Raw genomic sequence first — 22,132 nt, 5'->3', positions numbered from 1 at the left:
TCATGACACAATCTCTGTAAGCCAATTTCTTTTGAATGTTAAAAAAAAAAAACAAAACTATGACTTATGCTTCTGACCATGATGGAATAATAGAGATTGAATTTACCCTCCTACATAAATAATGAGAAAACTGGACAGGGAAAAAAGAATCAAGTTTTTCAGACAATGGACAGTAAGCAGCAAAGCATTAGGATTCCTGAGAATCCTAAGAGGGAAACAAACAAGGCAGCCACTAAGATTGCTGTAGTTTTCTGTCTGGAGGCACATTTCATACCACAGAACAGGGAGGGGAAACCCAAGTGGAACACAGCTACGTGGCTGAGTTGACAGAGATTGGAGTTCGAAGAGTCTGAAACGGCTGAGAGTTGCAGGGCCGAGTTCCCAAGTGAAGCAAGCTACGCAGGGAAACAAACCTAGAAGTCCGCACAGAGGATGCCTTCAGTGAGCACGAAAACATGCCCTGCTGGGCAAACAGGAGAGTCTGAGCTAAGAGGGGCCCAGAGCCCACAGAAGACCAGGAGGCATTTGAGATCTGACCTGTCCACACAGACAGTTCCTGGTGATCACTTGAGGCATTCAGAAGAGTCACACCTTAGTAATGAGATCAACTATCTCTAGAGAAAAAGCTTTTCTACACCTTCCCCCACAAAAACTGGTGAAAAACAATGGAGGCGAAGCCTAGCAGGGAAGGGCAGACACACACAGAAAGTATTGACTGGCGATGTAATTAAATATTTATCAAAATGCTATGAACATATCCAGCAGGGTTCTGTGAGAGAGAAAAAGACAGAGGTGAGAAACCTAAAATCTACATTCCTAAGTGCCACTTTAGCAGAAACCTCAATGATAAGAAGGAGCAACCCACAGAAGAGCTGGGGTCAAAGCATTCTGTCAGAAGGGAGGAAAGGCTCACAGATTCCAGGAACAGAAAGGTGGCAACTCCACCAGGGTGTGGGAGCAGAAGGAAGAGAGGACGCAGGAAGACTGGGGAAAGGTCTGGTTGACCCTAGTGCAATGCAGAGTCACCTAAGGGGCTTAAGCAGGAGACTGGCTAGATGTTACCAATCTTTTAAAGATCTTTCTGGCTCCACATAGAGACTGGATGAGAATGGGACAAGAAAAGGAAGAAAGGGACCAGTTAGAAGGCTAATGCAGAATCTGAATATGTCCTGTTTTTTATTAGTCAGAGACATATTATAATTGCAAATCATGGCTTCTGGTTAATATGAGATAACCAGTGTCATTCCAGTGAGTTAAAGACAAATACTGAACATTTTAATCAGCCTTGAAGCCTTGTGACACAAATGCACAAGTCTCTAGAGTGTTGTTTGAAATAATAAAAATACCTTGTGGACTGCTTTCCCCCAGCTACCACCTCTGCAGACTTTTTAGAGTTCGGAGTCCCCAGATTTGGAACCACTACTGTAAGAACTCACAGGAAAAAAACCTTTAAACTATACTTCATAAAAATGCCCTCCCTGTCCTTAACCCATTGCTATGTCTAACCTTCAAACTCAACAGCAAAGGTTTTTTCCACCATTTCAGCGATATTCTTCAAAGTTTCACTTTTGGAAAGAATATAAACTAGTTGAAATCTATTTCTCAGAGGAAACTGAAGAATTCTGGCAGTGAAGTGATATCAATTGCGTCGTGGTCAACAGGAAGTCTTTTTCTTGGCAAACTGTCAAAACGAAGGTACATTACAATTGTAGAAAACAGCAATGGCGTCAAGACTTCAAGGACTGTTATCAGAGTCTTTCTTTTTTAAAATAAAAACAAAAGCTGTATCTTAGAACGCAAGTGTAAGTCGCTACATGGTGAATGTCCTTCCATTAAGAATGCTTTCATTTCTTCTGGCATCCCTGGACAACACATGAGAAAGAAAAAAAATACAATGAGAATTATCTAGAAACATCTCCTTTTATCTTTTCTATAACACCAGTGGCTAGGTATCAGCCACTATGATGCTATCTTCAATAATTAAGGCCAACAGAATTCCTATGGAAACATGGCTCATTTTTGCAGAAAAGGGCACCTTGTTACAAGTCAAGTTCTTATTTTTTTCTTTACTCCACTATTAGAAAACCAACTTAACTAAAGCATTCACTTCCTCCCAAGGAGACTCACATATTCCCCACAGATAGCCATACCCACCTTTAAAATGAAATTCTTCCAGAGAATAAGTTTTAAATTCCTGAACATTGTCATTCTTCTAGCTGAAGAGGAGGGATCACCACTGGTTGGGGAAAAAATGGGGGAAATGTTATACATAACATAAAAATGTTGAGTTACTCTCTCATCCTTGAAAACTTTCTTCTCTTAGGCTTTCAGAACACCATCCTGGATTACTTTTCCTCCTCCCTTCCGAGCAGTTCCTTTTTGGCTCACTCCTCCTCCTCTCCCCACCCTCTAAATGTTAAACTGCACTAGGGCTCCATCTGCGGGCTCTTCTCTTTTCCAGCAGTACTCACCCTGTATGTGCTCTCACTCAGTCTCTTGGGTTTAAATCTTTCTACATGACAACTTCTAAATTTATATCTCCAGCCTTGACCTCGCCTCTAACTCTAGACCCAAATGACCATTTGCCTGCTGTCATCTCCACTCACCCTGTCCAAACTGGGCTATTCATATTTCTCCTAAAACAGATCATCCTACAGTCTTCCTCACCTCAATTATCAATTCCATTCTTTGAGTTATTCAGGGTTACTCTTGATTCCTCTCTCTCTTTCACATCCTACATCCAGTTTGTTAGCAAATCCTGTTGGCTCTATTTGTGAAATATACCCAGAATTCAATCCCTTTTCACTACCCCTACTCTTATCTTCCGGTCCAACACAGCCTCATCTCATTGCCTGGATTTCTGCAATGGCCCCTACAGTGGTATCAGTGTGCCTGCTCCTGCCACACGGTGATCCATTTTCCCTGCAGTAGGTCACACCCACTCCCTTGCTGACAACTCTATAATGGCTCCCATCTCACCCCAGAAAGAGCCTAGCCTTTACAATGATCTACAAAGCTCTATGGAATACAGCCCGTTAGTGCTTTCTCATCTCGTCTCCTGCTTCACTTCCCCTCCCTGTCCCTGCTCCTGAGTCATAGTCCTAGAACAGATAAAATACACTTCTGCCTCAAACCTTTGCACTTGCTGCCCAGCGCACACTTCCCTCACATCTGGACATGGCTACCTCTCCTACTTCTTTCAGATCTTTATTTAAAAGTCACTTTCTCAATGAGACCTTTCTTGATCACCCTATATAAAATTTCAAAAACACTAAACACTTTGTATCAATCTTCCCTATTAGTTTTTCTCTTAGCACTTTTAAACTATTTAACATGGTATTTATTTACTTATCTGAGTTAATCTGATTCCCCTAATAGAATTTGTATGCTCCCTGAAGGCAGGGATTTTTCGGCCTTTTTTTTCCCACCATTGAATTCCCAGACACAACAGCAGGGCCAGCACGTGGTAGTCATTCAGCAAATACTGAAAGAAGAAAGAAATTAATTAAAGGGTATGCAGTTTTGCAGGGACATGGTTGGAACAGACATGACTGTGAGGAAAGAAAAGTACTTTGGATAGCACCAATTTCCTCCTCTTTTCACTCTTTGTTTCCCAAGTGTAGGATATGCTTTAATTTTTAGATACTACTACAATGAGATTTTCATTTCCAGAAAAACATTTTTCCATTGAGAAAAAAAAATGTACATTTTCCTCCAGTTAAAGTATCTCTGACACTGCACATTAGAAATCAAAGAAACAGCATTGTGAATATATGAAGTATCACTGAATTGTATAATTTCAAAAGGCTAATAGTATGTTATGTGAATTTCCCCTCAATGAACAAAAATAGTGAATGCAATGATACATTTACCTAGCCAGCTATTGCTCCAATAATCTTATATGATAAACACCACCACACCAGCACTCATTGGCCTACAACTTCAGGCATTTGTTTCCAGCTTATGGGTCTGCTAAAAAGTCTGGCTGTGCTGGCCTCCTGGGATGGGCTGGACTTGTCTTCAGATTTGGTTTGGACTGAATTGTGTCCCTCCAAATTCATATGTTGAAGTCCTAACCCCCAGCACCCCAGAATGTGACTGCATTTGGATTTAGGGCCTTTAAAGAGGTGATTCGGTTAAAATGAGGTAGTTAGGGTGGGCCCTCTTCCAGTCTGACTGGTGTTCTTAAAAGAGGAGGAAATCTAGACACACAAGGAGGCACCAGGGATGCACGGCACAGGAAAGACCATGTGAGGACACAGCAAGAAGACAGCCACCTGCAAGCCTAGGAGAAAGGTCTCAGAAGAAACCAATCTGGTGACACCTTAACCTTAGCCTTCTAGCCTCCAGAACTGTGAGAAAATAAATGTCTGTTCTTTAAGCCACCTGGTCCGTGTTATTTAGTTATGGCAGCTCTAGTAAACTAATACAGCCCTGTTCTATGTGTCTCCTCACCCTCCTCAGACCAGCCACCAGCTGGAACACGTTGTTGTAACAGCAAGAGACCAAGCCAAATCTCACAGATTTGCTGAATGAAGCCTTCTCACACAACACCTGCTAAGCATTCTGCTGGCCAGGGCAAACCCCACAGCCAAGCCCAGTATCAGCACAACAGGGAAAGAAGCTCTGACCACTCCAGTGAGAGGCACTGCAACATCACATGGCAAAGGGCACCGATGTAAAATTTAACACAAGGAAAGCGTGAAGAATTGGGAACAACATACATCTACCAAAACATTCGGCATTCAATCCTTTAAAAGTTGGTGTTAGAATTTGCCAAACTTGACCCTCACCATGTAGATGAGGAAGTATTTTGGCTCATTACTGGTCCAACACAGATAAAAAGTAACAGCCAGAGAAAATGAGAATACAAGGTTTTCTACAACCACAGTTATGGTTCAATGGAATGGGACAGGGAAAAACATAAAGAGCAGGTGAAGATTTTCATACCAAGTGTCTTTTTAAATTTGTGATAATGCAGGTAGACTATTTTTTTTAAAAGAAGGTTTATTTAGATGCTTGTAATGTTCAACAACTAGCAATTATGCACTGAAGTAATTATGCACTGAAATTTTGTCTGAACAAAATGCTCTCATAAAAAGATCGATCACGATGGAGCTCATCTTTGTAGAAAATAAGCCTAGTAAGGGAAAGTAATACATACAGAGGAAAACATTGTAGGACAAGCAGAAAGTGAGAGTCAAAAGAGATGCACTTAACGATAAACAAACTGACAAATGAAATAGAATAGAAGTCCAGAAAAGCCTCACAGGTATATAGTCACTTGATTTATAACAAAGGTGACACTATAGAACACAGGGAAACAGGGCCTTTTCAATAAACGGCCGAGAGTCAACTGGCTATCCACGTGGAAAACAACGTATACTGACCCCTGCCTCCACTATACACAAAACAGCAATTTCAGATGAAATACAGATCTAAATGTGAACGGTAAGGTAATGCAGCTTTTAGGGGGAAAAAAGGAAAACATATTAATTATCTTGAAGTAGACAAAAGATTTCTTAAACTTGACTCCAAACCACTAAATATAAAGAAAAAATGTTAAATGCAATTATATCAAAATTAAGAATTTCTGTTCCACAAAAGACACCAAGAAGGGAGAAAATGCAATACCGAATAAGCAAAGATATCTAGCACACACACATCTAACAAATGACTCGTATATAGAATATCTAAAGATCCCTACAAGTCACTAAGAAAAGACATCCCAATAGAAAAATAGGCAAGAGATTTGAATAGATGAGTTCCAGAAGAGATTATCGCTTCTCAGCCTTTTGGCTGAGATCAAGCGAGTTCCAAAAGAGAATACTAAATGGCTCACAAACATGAAAAAAATGCTCAACCCATCTGGTCATCAGAGAAACGCATCTTAACACCACATTGCTGACACTGAATTGGAGGTTTCTGCACGGAAAGTTTACTGGAGAGCACTCTTGAAATCAGTGCTTTTGGAGAGGAAAGGAAGCAGGCCTGGGCAGGGAGAAGCTGGGCTGCAATGTAGTCAGAATAGAGGCCTCAGTCATTTCTGCAGGATCACAACAATACAACAGAACACAAACTATGAATCATCAGCCTCAAGCTCAGTTAGAGGACAGGATTCAAAAAGGTCCCAGATCAGTAGGAAGGGGATTAGGGAAAGTCTGTTTATGCTATATTTGGGAAAACTTGACTAACATAGAAAAAGAAAAAAATAGGCTCAAAATAAGCAATGCAGCAACTATTCAGAATTTCCACAAGAACATATTGCCATATTGCATGTTGTATACTGACCCAGCAACCCCACTTCTAGGACTCTACTCTGCAGACATACTCGCACAAGTATGAAATGACATACATACAAGATTCTGAATTGCAGCAATGTTCATAACAGTAAAGAACTATACACAGCCCAATGTCCATCAATAGGGGATTAGTTATATTAACTATTGTTTATCTAAACAATGAAGTAATATGCAATTTTAAAAAAAAGGAAGAGCTCTATTTACTAGCAGAAATCTGAGATCTGCAAGATATACATGAAAAAATACCTTTTTCTTATTTATATTTATTAAATATAATTTATCTTTCCAATGTTCTCTTTTTGCAAATATATTTGAATACACACATCCTCTTTATGTAAATGGTAGCAAACTATATAATTGTTCTGTACCTTCTGTTTTTCACTTAAAATAAATGAGAAAATATGTGAGAAAAAGAATAGACAAAATAAAGATAATTATAGTGAGAAAAGATAAAAAGATATTCAAGATGCAGGTAATTAATATCCCTGAAGTAGAGAATGGTGTGTTAGTCTTCTTGGCCTGCCATAATAACCACAGACTGGGTGGCTTAAACAACAGAAATTAATTTTCTCACAGTTCTGGGGGCTGGAAGTCTGAGATCAGGGTGCCAGTATAGCGAGGTCCCCATTAAGAGCTTTCTTCTTGGCTTACAGATGGCCACCTTCTCACCGAGTCCTCACATGATGGAGAGAGAGAGAGACTTCCCTCTCTTTTCCTCTTCTTATAGGACCACAGTCCTATCAGATTAGGGCCCTACTCTTATGATCTCATTTAATCTCAGTTACCTAAAGACTCTGTCCCCAGATGAGTCACACTGGGGTTAGGGCTTCAACGTACGAATTTTAGGAGGACACAACTCAATTCATAGCAAATGGCTTAATTAGAACAGAAATATATATACATTTAAATATATGTTTGCAGAGAAAAAATGTGACAATGAATATATATATGTTCATGTATAACTGAAAAATTGTGCTCTACACCAGAATTTGACACAACATTGTAAAATGATTATAAATCAATAAAAAAGGTTTAAAAAATGTTTGTATTAGAAGAAAACATACCTCAAATGAAGGAAAGACTGAATCTGAAAGAAATTTTTTTTAAAGATCCTCATGTTCTGATGAAAACCTAAATAGAACTGTAAAAACAGACACCATCCTGGTGAATCACTGAACTTCAAGGATAAAGAAAGGTTCTTACAAGCATCCAGACAAAAACAAAACAAAACAAAACCCCAAATCACTGACCAGAAGGGAGAAAATCAGGCCAGCCTCCCTCAGTCCTCTCCCCAGAGACCATCAGTGGACAGTATAGGAAGATTCTCAGAGGATGGAGGCAAAGTGCACAACCCTAGGATGTTATAATCAGCCAAGTAAATAGGCAGACATTTTCAAGTATGCAAACATCTATGGACCCATTAACATCCTTGGAAAAAAATTGAGGCTGTAAAGTAAGTCAGACAGAGAAAGAAAAATATCATATAATATCACTAATATGTGGAATCTTAAAAAAAATACACATTTTATTTACAAACCAGAAATAGACTTGCATACATAGAAAACAAACTATGGTTACCAATGGAGAAAGGGTTGGGGGGAGGATAAATTAGGAGTTTGGGATTAACAGATACACATTACTATATATAAAATAGATAACAAGGGGTATAGGACAGGGAACTATATTCAATTTCTTGTAATAAGTTATAATGGAAAAGAATCTGAAAATATATATATGTATATGTATAACTGAATTGCTTTGCTGTGCACCTGAAACTAACATTGTAAATCAATGACACTTCAATAAATAATAAAATTTTTTTTCAAAAAAGCACACAACCCTAGAATGTTATCATCAGCCAAGTTGACAGGCAGACATTTTCAAGCATGCAAATATCTATGGACCCATAACACCCTTGGAAAAAAATTGAGGATGAAATGCAATCAGTGATCAAATTATTCCAAATAACTCAGAAATGAGGCATCTTTCATAACAAAGTACTTGTAGTGGCACTGAATCTCAAACTTGATGTGTCCACAAAGGCACTCTTGATTTTATTCTCTCTGCCTTTTCTACTATCCATCTCAGTAAACAGTAAGTCTATACCAGTTGCTTAAGCCAAAAGCTATGTTTAAACCTTGATCTCTTTCATCTCTCGTATCAAATCCATCAGTAAGTCCTATGATTCTGTCTCTGAAAGCTATCTCAAAGACATCCACTTCTTTCCTTATGCTTCAGTTACAAGTATCAGAAGTCCAACTCAATCAAGCTTAAGCCTACCCCCAGAAAAGGATTCATCACTCACATAACTGGAAGTCCAAAGTGGAATAAGCTACAGAACATAGATGAACCCAAGTGTTCAAATAATGTAATCAGGGTTTGTGGCTCTCTCAACCCTACTTTCTTTTGTGTCTCTTATTGTCAGGCAGTCTCTAAACACTTGGGGGCCAAGATAGCCCCCGTGAACTCTAGGCTTATATACAAATCCTAGAGTAAAGAGTGCCTCCTTTCTGGTAGCTCCCAAGAGGACTCTGATTGCCTTAGCTTGGGTCCCAGCAGAATGGCAGGCGGAAGGAAAGTAAAGAAAATGGGGGAAAAGAGGTCAGCACTTCCTGAACCATATGGAATGGTTAACCCCTCACACACACAAAGAAAGTTTCTATTACCAGCAGAAAAGGGGTAGGCAGAAGCATACCTTTGCTGCCCAGAGAAAAGAAATCCTTTCTGTATATAAAATTTCCAAACTTCTCTGCCTAATATAATAAACCACCTAAGCACAACATAAAACACACTTGCTCCCCCCCCAAAAAAAGATCTGCTAGGTTTTATGCGTTTCTGCATCTAGGATCAAGACTGAGTTGTCTAGGTAATGTGCATTCCTCTGGCCCCAGTCTACATGTGGCTTCCCAGGGTCTGGCAATTTGGGCTAAAAGATGAGAATATGACCACCCAAGTCACAACATACACTGGAAGAAGGAAAGCTGGCTGTATCTGCCACCCTTCACGGCCTTTTGCAAGTAGGGATAGGAGACAGTTCCCCTTCTGAGCAGCTGCAGCACGTTAGTAGCCCACTTCCTACTGGTGTGACTTTGGGAAGTACCAAGAGATTACCTTAGGGGTTGAGCAATTACAGAACTCTGCTTGTTAAATATTCCCCCCTGCCCCAGGAATAAAACTCCAGTGAAATATTAGTCAGCTGTCTGTCAATTTACATTATGTTGGCTCCTTAACTGGGAACTAAAACCAGATACTCTGTCAACCACAGGACGGCAGCTATGGAGTTCTGTCTCTTACCAGATAAGGTCTCTCAAATCTCGGTTTATTGACTTGGTCTCTGACTCCCAAACAAAGGACTAAGAAACTGATGTGGTTCACTGAAGTTACTTTAGTGAACTTCTTGTTGAAAATACTTTCTAGATGAAAATTCATCATTGTTGATAGAATTCTAACTTAAAAGTGTACATTCAAATCATCTTTGGGATCAAAAGTCCACCATATTAAAAGGGGGTCAATAGAAGTGAGACAAAAAAGTTTATATGCATCCATGAACTAGTCATGAAAATAGAATTGTGTCAACCATAAAGAAAATGTCAAATTCTAAAAAGCTGAATAATATTGACCATATTCCTAGATCAAACTGCATTGAAAGTAAATATTAACAAAACAAAACACTAATAAGAGGGGAAAAGCCCTTGAAAATTAAAAACTCTCTTCTAAACCACAAAATACTACATAGATCAAGAGAATGAGAGGCCACAGGCCACAGACTGGGAGAAAACATTTGCAGAAGACATGTGATGAAGGACTGTTATCCAAAATACACAAAGGACTCATACAACTCGACAGTAAGAAAATGAACAACCCAATTTAAAAAAGCGAAAAAAATTTTAATGAACAAAAGACTCAAACTAAGGACATGACAAGTAAGTACATGAAAAGATGCATCACTCATCATTAGGGAACTACAAGTTAAAACAACACTGAGATATTACTACACCTCTATTAGAATGGCCAAAATCCCAAATACTGACAATATCAAATGCCAGCAAGGATGTGGAGCAACAGGAAGTCTCATTCATTGCTGGTAGGAATGCAAAATGTAAGAGCTACTTTCGAAGACAGTTTGGCAGTTTCTTTAAAAAAAAAAAAAAAGTAAACATATTCTTACCATATGATGCAGCAAGTGTGCTCCTTGGTATTTACCCAAATGAGATGAAAAATTATGTCCCTACAAAAATCTTCACACAGATGTTTATAACAGTTTTATTCATAATTGCCCCAAACTTGGAAGCAACCAAGACTTCCTTCAGAAGGTGAATGGAAAACAAACTATGGTACATCTAGACAGTAAAATATAATTCAGTGCTAAAAAAAAATAAGCTATCAAGCCATGAAAGACGTGGAGGAAACTTAAATTAAATGCACATTACTAAGTGAAATAAGCCAATCTGAAAAGCCTATATACTGTGTGATTCCAACAATATGACAATCTGGAAAAGGCAAAACTATGGAGACGGTGAAAGGATCGGTGTTTCCCAGAGGTTGTTGGGGAGGGAAGAATGAATAGGTAGAGCACAGAGGATTTTTAGAGCAGTAAAACTATTGAGTATGATACTATAGTGGTGGATACATGATATTATATATTTGTCAATGCCCATGGAATGTACAACACCAAGAGTGAACCTTATTGTGAACTATAGATTTTGAGGAATAACAATGTTGATGATGGAAGAGGCTGTTCATATAAGGAAGCAAGGGCTATTGGGGAAATCTCTTTACCTTCTTCTCAATTTTGCTGTGAAACTCTAAAAAATAAAGTCTGTTAAGAAAAACCATATTGACACAAAAATGTATCAATAGGAAAATTCATAATCCTAAACCCCTTCACTACTAAATTAGAAATTTTAAAAATCCATGTAAATTAAAAATCAATTAATTAGAAATGTGTGTAATTTTTTATTACACAGACTATAACTGAAACTGGTTCAAGGAACTAGCTCTGTGCAGTTACACAGCTGTAAGAGTTTCTTATAGGTCATTAACATCTTTATCACCCACTGTTAGGAATATTAAGGATGTGAATGATGCTTTAGCTTAATGATAGTGCTGTTGATGACAGGAAAGAAAGGTGGTCTCTCTTAAGCAAAATCTAGATATAATCAAATGCTCAGTTTATGTACTTATAAGTTCAAAGATATTTTTAAAATACCATTGTTGAGATTATGGCAAGAAAAGGATCATTGCTATAGTACACAGGACTATCTCTAGTCTCCAATAACCCTTTTTCATTAAAGCAATCGTTTCTGTAATGTGTTTTCTCAAGTCTAAATTTCTTGGAAATAAAGATCCAGTAGCACGTGGAGTCAACACAAAAAGGGAGTCAAAATACTGACACATTGAGAATAAAAAAAAAGAAAACACTTATCCTCCTAAACTATTCCAAGAAATTGCAGAGGAAGGAACACTTCAGAATTCATTCTACAAGGCAAGCATCACCCTGAGACCAAACCCAGACAAAGATATCACAAAAAAAGAAAACTATAGGCCAATATCACTGATGAATATAGATGCAAAAATTCTCAACAAAATATTAGCAAACCAAATTCAACAGCACATTAAACACCATCATCAAATAGGATTTATACCAAGGATGCAAAGATAGCTCAATATCCACAAAACAACATGATACACATTAACAAACTGAAAAATAAAAATTACATGATTACCCCAGTAGATGCAGACAAAACTTTTGACAATATTTAACATCCATTTGTGATTAAAACTCTCCATAAAGTGGCTATAGAAGGAACACTCCTCAACATAATAAGGCCATATATGATAAGCCCACAGCTAACATCATATTCAATGGTGAAAAGCTGAAAGCATTTCCTCTAAGATCAGTAATAAGACAAGGATGCCCACTCTCGCCACTTTCACTCAACATAGTATTGGGAGTCCTATCCACAGCAATCAGGCAAGAAAAAGAAAAAAAAAAAAAAAAAGAATCCAGATTGGAAAGGTAGAAGTAAAACTGTCACTGTCTACATACGAGATGATACTGTGCATAGAAAATCCTCAAGATGCCACCAAAAAGCTACTAGAACTCATCAATGAATTTGGTAAAGTTGCAGGACAAAAAATTAATATACAGAAATCTGTTGCATTTCTATACACTAACAACAAACTATCAGAGAAATTAAGAAAACAATACCATTTAACATCGCATCAAAAAGAATTCAATACCAAGGAGTAAATCTAACTAAGGAGGTAAAAGACCTGTACTCAGAAAACTATAAGACCCTGATGAAAGAAATTGAAGATGACACAAATATAGAAAGATAAACCATGTTCATGGATTTGAATAATTTATTATTGTTAAAATGACCATGCTACCCAAGGCAACCTACAGATTCAATGCAATCGCTATCAAAATACTAATGGCATTTTTCACAGAGCTGGAACAAATAATTCTAAAATTTGTAATGGAGACACAAAAGACCCAGAATAGCCAAAGCAATCCTGAGAAAGAAAAACAGAGCTGGAGGTATCATGGTCCCTGACCTCAGACTATACTACAAAGCTAAAGTAATCAAAACAGCATGGTGCTGGCACAAAAACAGATACATTAATCAATGGAACAGAACAGAGTACCCAGAAATAAACACATGCACTTATGGTCAATTAACCTATGACAAAGGAAGCAAGAATATGCAATAGAAAAAAGACAGTCTCTTTAGTAAGGTGCTGAGAAAACCGGACAGCTACATGTAAAAGAATGAGATTGGAACATTTTCTCACACCAGATACAAAAATAAACTCAAAATAGATTAAAGACCTAAATGTAAGACCAGAAACCATAAAACTCCTAGAAGAAAACATAGGTAGAACACTCTTTGACATAAATTGTAGCAATAATTTTTTGGATCTGTCTCTTAATGGGAAACAAAAACGAAAATAAACAAATGGGACCTAATTAAACTTAAAACCTTTTGCACAGCAAAGGAAATCATAGACAAAACAAAAAGACAACCGAGTGGGAGAAAATATTTGCAAATGCCATGACTGATAATGGGTTAATATCCAAAATATAAGAACAGCTCATACAACTCAATATCAAAAGAACAAACAGGCCGATTAAAAAATGGACTGAAGACCTGAATAAACATTTTTCCAAAGAAGATACACAGACTAGAATGCCAGCTGCAACATTATTTTCTAACATTGTTCTGGAAATGCTAACTCAGAGCCAGGCTGTTCCCCACATACTATGGGCATCTGGCCAGGGGAATAAGAGTAGGGGCTGAGATCCAGCCTGTGCTCTATTCACTTCACCCTACTACAAGGCTGGGTGAACTGGCAGAGTGACTTGTGTTAACTGGCCCACTCAGAGGGGTACCTTAATCTAATTGGTCTGCACAGCCCGGATGCCTTTAATTAACTGGTCCACAGAGAGGAAGTGCCTTTATAAGTGACGGGTGTCACCTTTTGGCAATTCCTCGGCAGGCACAGTATGCTGTAAGAGCTCTTGGTGGCCTTGTGCTACTAGAATGACAGAATGAATCAAGAGGCATAAACATAGGTGAAGAGGGGACTAATTTATGATTATTTGCATATTAAAAAATTGTACACACAGAAAAACCAAAAGAACAACTGAAAAACCATAAGAAACAATGAATGTTAAAGTAAGGTAGCCGATTACAAAATCAGTATTTAAAAAAATCAATAGCTCTCCTATAAACAAACCAGCTCAAAAACATTTGAGAAAGATCACGTTCACAATAGGAACACCAGAAGAAAATGAGGGAATAAATACAACGAGAAATATGCCTATATTGAAGAAAACTTGTATAAAGAAAACTGAAACTTTTATCAAGAGACAATAAAATGAGGCTTGAGTAAATGGAGGGACATATCTTGTCCTTCCATAGGAAGAGCCAATATTGTTAAGATACTAATTCTCCTAAATAAATCCACAAATTTTGTATAACCCTAAAAAAGATTTCAAAAAGATTTTTTAAGTGATTCTGAACTCCGTATGAAGGATAAAAGCTTGAGATTAACCAGAAAAATTCTGTAAGAGACAGATAATCACCAGAGACTAACCAAATACTAAAATATTTTGTTATACAACTTCTTAAATTAAAATAATGTTGTACTAGAATAGTAACAGACAGGTCATAAAAAAGAAGAGTCATATATACACTCAAGGATATATGGGAATTTAGTATGTGATAAAGAGAACATTTCAAATAAGCTGAAGAAATATTATCAAAATAGTACTGATGTCTATTTGTTCAACAACTTAGATGAAACAAATTCCTTAAAAGTCACAAACTACCAAAACTCAGTCAAGAATAAATAAGTAACCTAAAGAGTTTTTAAGTCTAGCTTTTACAGAACTTTTATATGAAACTTTTACTGTGGTACAGCCATTTTGATGACAACCAATGTTACGCAATGTGATCTAAGCACTTCCTATGCTGTCAAAAGATAAAATAAGAAGTGAAATCTCCATTCCCACACAAATTTGTAGAATATCTATCTTCAAAGCTCAAACTACAATTCCAGCAGCGTTTTTTCAGACCTCAATGTAAATGCAAAAGAAATTTTCATATTTCAAAATCCATTTAACTGTGCAATTGAGGAGCTTCCACCTAACCTTCAATTGGATGTGATTAATCTGTAATGTAATGACAAGTTTAAAGGCAAATATCAAGAGAAGACTCTAATAGAATTCTATCAATGCTTTTCAAGTCATGAATGCTCTCAATTAAAATATGTTCATGATGAAATACACAAAATCTCATCACAGATTAACATTAACAGATGAACATTTACAATCAATTTTGATGATAGGGAACTCTGTCTTTGAACACAACTATGCAATATGTTATCCCATAAAAAAGAGCTCCATTTTTCTCATCAATAGATAAATGTTACCAAAAAAAATGTATTCAATTATTATATTGAATTTCACTAATAAAAACTTTGTGGGGACTTGTTTTGTCTCTTATGTAGTAAGTATCTATATGATACCCTAAATTTTGCCTCTTGGCATTTATAAAGCCAAAAAATTTGCTATCTCACCCTTTACAAAAAAAAAAGTTTGCCAAATTCTGGGCTAAAAGATCAAAGATACACACACAGATCAATAAAACAGAAAAGAGAGTCGAAAAATTGGTCAATTTTTGACAAAGGAACAATTCAATGGAAAAAGAGTAGTCTTTTTAACAAGCAATGGAACAGTTGGAATCCATGGATGGGAAAAAATAAGCCCACTTTGATCTATACCTCAATCCATTATACAAAATTAATTCAAAATAGAGCACAAACCTAAATGCAAAACTTAAAACTATAAAGCTTATAGAAAAAAAAAACAGGAGAATATCTTTGTGACCTCAGATTAAGCAAAAATTTCCTAGCTATGACACCAAAATCATAAAAGAAAAATTGATAAATTGGACTTCATCAAAATTAAAAACGTTTTCTCTGCAAAAGACTGTTAATAGAATGAAAAGACAAACCACACACTGAGAGAATTTGCAAACTCCTTATCTGACAAAGGAGTTATATCCAGAATATATAAAACTCTCAAAACTCAGAAAACAAAACAATCCAATTTTTTTAATGGGAAAAAAATTTGAAGATACTTCACCTGAAAAAAGATTATATGTATAGCAAATAAGCCCATGAAAAGATGCTCACCATCATCAGTCATTAGGGAAATGCAAATTTAAACCACAATAAAATAGTACATAGCTACCAGAATGACAAAATTTGGGGGGTTTTTGAGTGCTGGCAAAGTTACAGAGCAACTGGAACTCTTACATCGTGCCAGTGACAATGCAAAATGGTACAGCCACTTGGAAAAATATTTCGGCACTTTCTTACAGTGTCTTATAAAGCTAAACATACACTTCCATACAATCCAACAATCCCATGCCTAAATTTTCACCCAAGATAAATGCAAATCTTTATTTTCAAATGTAAAAATTTTGTTTTTACATAAGAACCTGTACACAAATGATTATAGAAGGCTTTACTTACCATCTCCCCAAAATGGGAAACTGGTCTAAGTGCCAGACACTTTTCTAAGCATTTATATGTTTTGATAACACTGAATCCCCACAACAATCCTATGAAGTGGGTACTATACGATCTCCATTTTACACAAGGAAACCAAGGCGCAGAAAGTTAAGACATTAAGATCTGGGATTCAATTCAAGGCTGTATGGCCAGAGTCCATAACTGGTTTCAACCACTATAATACAATGCCTCTCAGTCACTGAATGAAGGAATATGTGTACAGCCCTTGGTCTATAAGGCATTCCCCAATTATAATGTATTCTAGTGGAAACAACTGGGGAAGCCCTATTCTAAAATTCTGTATTGAATGCGTATACAAAAAAAAAATCCATATATAGGCATATATAGATATAGATAGAAAGGTAGTATTTGTGACCCTCAAAAGAAATAGGAACTAAAATCTTGGTTTCATTTAAAAATGCATATATGTATATTACTATACATGTCAGCCAACCATTGTAATAAAAACCTATATGTAATGTAGGCTTAATGCCTTTTTTAAAGCAGTAAGATTTGTTTATGATTGTCACCATCCACTTTAACATTTGTCATCAATCTAGAGAAATGTCTGAGCCATTTTAACCTCAAGAAGAATACCATGTAATTTCTAGGCATATATTCATGGTATATGAATGTGAGTAATTTATGTACCGGAGAGTATTAAAGAGCCCAGGAAACTGGTTAGCTCTACAATGTACTTTGAACAAAGTTACGACCATTATGCAGGCCTCCCATTGGAAGGAGATTAGATGGGGCATCTAGATTTGTTTTGTCTGTTTCAATAGTGGGCCGTGAGCAGACCTTTGATGAATTTTTTCAGTGGTTGTTGAAGAGCATCAAAAGAGTCCAGCCAACTATGGGCAGTTGTTTTTGAAGGAGAGTCCAGAGTCTGAAATCTTTACACATGAATCTTCCTTTGTCAGTGACCTTCCCAATTATAATTAATAATGATTACAATAGCAGGGGGAGTGTAGAGCTCAAGCGGTAGAGTGCATGCTTAGCAGGCATGAGGTCATCGGTTCAGTCCCCAGTACCTCCATAAAGAAAGAAAGAAATAAGAACACCTAACTACCTCCCCCCAAAACAAAGTGCAAATAATAATAATTACAATAGCAAGCATCCTAACTTGAGTAAGAAAAAAGATATAGACCTCTCTGCAATCGTCTGTCTTGACCTACATGCTCATTCTTTTTCTGGTAACCTCCACCTTCATCTTCCACATAAGGGAAATTCTGAGTCAGCCAGTTCTGTTCCTGGATTTGGTTATACAGAACTGGGATCAAGTTTAGAAACGGTTTGAAAAAACTGCAAGGTGTAATTAATTTAATTTAGAAATGGGAAGGACTGGTTCCTGAAATAAAAAAGATTAAGGAAGCAGCAGGGTGAGAAGGACCAGTCATCCAGGTTCACAGAGTTTTTCCCAACACTTTTGTTGAGAGGAAGGGGGTGCAAGTCTGTAAGGAATGCTGGGGAGAGAGGGTTTCTAGAAGATTTTCCAACACATTAATAATCCACTTCCCCACCCACCCAGTAATTGCCTTCATTTTTTTTTTCTGTATCCTCATTACAGAGACCAGGCTATATAAAAGTCTCTCGTAATATCCACATTATACTACCTTTTATTTGACATTGATACGTCAGGCATTGTGATAAGCACTTACGCTTTTTTTCATGTAACTCTAAAATACAAAATACCTTTGAGTTCGGTCTTATCTAGTTAATATTAGGGATAAGAAATTGAGGTTCGTAAAGTTAAAATGACATGCCTGCGCTAGTCAGGGGATCAGGTCAAGATCTGAAACCATGTCTTTGTGACCCTTTCATTCAACAAACATTTATCAAGTGCCTCCTCTGTCCCAGGCGTTCTAGGATCCTAGGATGCAGCCATGAACTAAACAAAACCCCTTTTTTCATGGAGCCCGTCTTCCGGTGAGAGGGACAGGAGAAAAGCAAACAAGTACATAACACTTCAGAAAGCCGATGTTATGAAGTAAATAAAACGAGGCAATGAGACGCCCTATCACTAATCCATATCACTGTCTTTGGGTGGCAGAAGTAAGCCTCCCGACTTGGGTCATTACTTTACGGTTCAATCAGTGGTGTCCTCATCCCAGAGGCGCGCTGGGAGCGGGGACCGGGACTGTGCTGGTCAGCAGGCGGCGTTCGGGGCGCAGGCCGGCCCAGCTCCTACCCAGCAACCTCTGCAGGGAACCGCCAGAGACCGGTCGGGGCCGGGGGCACCCAAGCAGCCGACCGACAGGTGGACGTCGGGCCGCGGGAGGATCTTCAGAAGCGACCGGCTACTGGCAGCGCTCAAGACCTGGGCGGTCGGGACCGCGTCGCCCGCCCGCACTCTAGCCCAGGCCACCCTCAGCCCCACGCGGTCCCTGCCATGAGACCCTCCGCCTAGGTGACCCCTGCCGGGCCTCGGGACCCTCCCATTCAAGGTGACCCCAACCCAGCCTCAGGACACTCTCGGCTTCAGGTGACTCTGACCCGATCTGTGACCCTCCTGGGGTGACCCCGACTAACTCTCCACCCTCCTGCCTGCGGTGACCCCCGAGGCCTCCCTGCCCCTCTGAATTGCACTCTGTGACCCTGGCCACATCCAGGGATGCTGGGCTTTCCTGCCTACCCCGTGGTCATTTTCTAGAAATTTCCTCACCCAACATCCACCCCGGGGGACCCAAAGCGTAAAAGCACCCTCCCTCTGAGAGAAGAGGGCCCTGCGCCACACAAAAGACAATGCCGAAGGGCCCATGGAAGATGGCCAGCGAAGGTATAGGTTCCGGCGATGACTATTTCAGCCGCCTGGAAGTGCGTGCGATTCTCCTCTAGGGGGTCTAGCCCTCGCCCAGGCTGCCACGTCGCGCGCCCCCTGCCGGCCGTGCCGCAGGAACGCGGAGCACTGCGCAGGCGCGGGCAAGGGGTGGGCTGGGCGGGCCGGGAACCCGCAGGGGCGATCCACTGCGCACGCGCGAGCCGGCCGGCGCGCCCCCTGCAGGAGTCGGAGCAGCCTGGTCATCAGCCGATCGTGGGTCGCAGGCGCCCCCTCCCCGCGGTGGCTGTCTAGCAGCTGTCAGCATCTGTCGCCGCCGCCGTCGCTGTGAGGCCAAAGCGGAGCCAGGGGCCGAGGGAGGGGACCCCGCGAGAGGACAGCGCGCCGCCCCGGCGCCAAGGGTCGGTGAGTGACACCCGGACCCGCAGATCGCACCTGCTGGCTCCCAGGGCTCGTAGCTCCGAGGCCGCTTCCCCGCCGGGGCCGTCCTCCCCACCGCAGGCTGTCTCTCTCCCCGGCCTGCATGCCCGCCCCTCCCGCGGCCCTGCCCCGCCTCTGCCCTGCCCCTGCCCTGCCTCTGCCCTGCCCCTGCCCTGTCTGCCCCCTCAGGCGCCGGCCCAGCAGGTGCACCTTCTCGCAGTGCCAGGCCGCCCTGCCTGACTCAGGCTTCCTCTCGGCACGAGCCTCTGGGCGTGTCCCTATCCGCTCAGGCAGCTCCCCAAAGCCGGCCCCCCTTGGAGAAACTTAACCTTCCAGGAGCTAGAATCACTGCAAAATCCTTTATGCCGGGTGGAGGAGGGTGGGCAGACAATTACCACGTTAGGACCCGCTGGCGTTTATCTGGCAGACACTTTGAACACTTGTCTGCCAGCGCCATGCAGCATCCCAGGCTGGGGAGGGCTGAGACAGGGCCGCCAAGGATGCTGCTGGCTCATCTCTCGTTGCAGGATTCCCAGGGTCGGTGGGAATGCTTCCCCATAACGGAGTCCGCCCTGCTCCCAAACCCTCATTCTGATGAGTCTCAAAATGGGGTCCAGTGTTAGTGGTGGGAGTTGTGTAGGGGACAGAAGGAAGAGGACCTCCTTGTTTAGGCAGAGGGACCTGCAACAGCCCTGGTGCCCACGATCAGGCTGTATTTGGTACGAATTTGTGTTTACGTAGATATTGGCTCTTTCCTGAAGTAGACTATAAGCTTCGTGAGGGCAGGGAGTGTCCCAAGCATGAGGGCTTAGTACAGGTGCCTCTTGCTAATTTGGTGCATGAATGAATGCCCCTTCCTCACTTCCTGGAACGTTGCCTAATTAAAGCCATTACCTTATGGGGTTATTTCTGTTTGTTTGCCCCTTTGCTTCCTGACCTGTGAGCTCCTTGAAGGCACAGGTTGGATCTTGTTGGGGCTTGCATTCCTAGAACGGAGCCAGTGCCTGGCACATGACAGGCACTCAAGGAATGCTTGTTGAGTGAGTGACTGAGACCCTGTACAAGATGCAAGTGAAGAAGTTATGCTCTTTTCTCCTGAGCAGCTGTATCATTTGATTCAGAACATTTTGATGCTGCCTTTTGTAAACTTGAAAAAATTAAGGACGTTTTCCTTTAGAAAGTTTACATCGTTGCAAATGTAAAAGAAAGGGAAAATAGATTAAAATGGTTGCTGTGGGAATCCCCTCCCCACCTTTTTAACTTCTTAGAGGGTTTTTTTTTTCATTGAACATTTGCTTACTATATTCAACAAACAGGATGACATCATTCCTTCTCTAAGGTGATCTACCACCATTCTGATGAAACAGACTTTTTGAACGAGAGCAGGGAGCTCAAGTTGTTTTTTTTAAGTCACTAGCTTTTCACAGTGCATATGCCAGGCAGTGTCATGGGAACCTGTTTTGACTTAGTCTCAGCTGGGAGGGCCCAGGTAAGACACCCTAGTTGACAGTTTCTTCTCAGCAGTGCTTCCTGAAGCAACAGTAGACTCCTCTGCTATTGAGTCTGTTTAGGAGGAAGCATTCTAGAACTCTGGGGAAAATGATGGGCAAGGCTCTGTGCACGATTGGGCACCTCAGGATGGAGCTAAAGAGATGATTTAGTCACAAGTAACTGACATAAGACAGAACCAAATAAATGTCTCTTGAGACATGCAGAAAAATTGCCACTAGTGGAAGACACTTGTGGACAGAGGTGGAGGGATGGCTTTCACCAAGATGAGAAGGTCTCAACCGTGGCTGCCTGTTGGAATCACCGGGAAAGAGCCCCACGCCCAGACCACAGTCCAAAGTCTCCGGGGTGAGCCTAGGCATCAGTTTCTGTCTTAAAGCACAGTGGAAGATTCCGCTGTGCAGCCAAGACCAAGAACCCCTGAACCAGCCAGGGTTGTCAGTGGCCACTTCACAGAGGGGCTAGGACTGGGCTGGGAAACGATAGGGATGATTTCTGCAAGTAGAGACGAGAATGGTGGGTGATAACTCCAAGCACACAAAACCACAGAAAGCCTACACACCTCTGGGGAAGTGTAAGGCATGTCAGTCCCTGGCCTAGGAGACTCGGGCAGGGCCTGTGCCCTTGAGTGGCTGAGTTGTTTGCCACGTTCGGAGAGATTTGGAGTCAGCAGGCAGGAAGGCGCCATCACAGGAGCAAAGTAATGGGCTTGCTGCCTTGCTTGTTACAGAAGAGCCATGGTTACCTCTCTCTGGGGATTCTCAGTTGCCTCATTACCTCATTTCCTACACCTAGAGGGGCAGAAGGCTAGCGGGACGGGAAACGGGACCAAGGCTGAAGCAGGGGTTAGGAGAGCAGGCAGTGGCACAGATTTTGTGGAACTCTCTCCCGATGGCCTCCTTTGGGCCACACCTTTGGTTTAAAAATACACCCCACCACCTCCTGCCATTTTACAATCACTCAAAAGGATTGTAAAACTTCAGCTATTAAGTCTTTTTTTCAACGATGTAAACTCAGAGCCACCTGATCCTAAGGA

The 22,132-nt window shown here is 40.5% G+C and overlaps 1 protein-coding gene and 1 pseudogene across 11 annotated transcripts in view; one reads left to right on the top strand and one right to left on the bottom strand.

Annotated features, from left to right (window-relative positions):
- Positions 1–821: 821 nt before the first annotated feature.
- Positions 822–19,674, bottom strand: LOC116151970 (ATP-binding cassette sub-family A member 17-like; annotated as a pseudogene).
- Positions 19,378–22,132, top strand: part of ABCA3 (ATP binding cassette subfamily A member 3) — a 43,981-nt gene continuing 41,226 nt past the window's right edge. For 9 of the 11 annotated variants that reach the window (XM_031447633.2, XM_031447632.2, XM_031447631.2 and 6 more), the window contains exon 1: positions 19,379–19,572. The gene's annotated coding sequence lies outside the window, so the exon portion shown is untranslated. Of the gene's footprint in view, positions 19,573–22,132 lie in introns of all 11 variants that reach the window. The other 2 variants (XM_064478349.1, XM_064478348.1) reach the window with 2 other exon arrangements.

The sequence above is a fragment of the Camelus dromedarius genome, chromosome 24, assembly GCF_036321535.1.
Source record: "Camelus dromedarius isolate mCamDro1 chromosome 24, mCamDro1.pat, whole genome shotgun sequence".
NCBI classification, from domain to species: Eukaryota; Metazoa; Chordata; class Mammalia; order Artiodactyla; family Camelidae; genus Camelus; species Camelus dromedarius.
The sequence above is the reverse complement of the archived record's forward strand: the minus strand, read 5'-3'. Positions and strand labels throughout refer to the sequence as shown.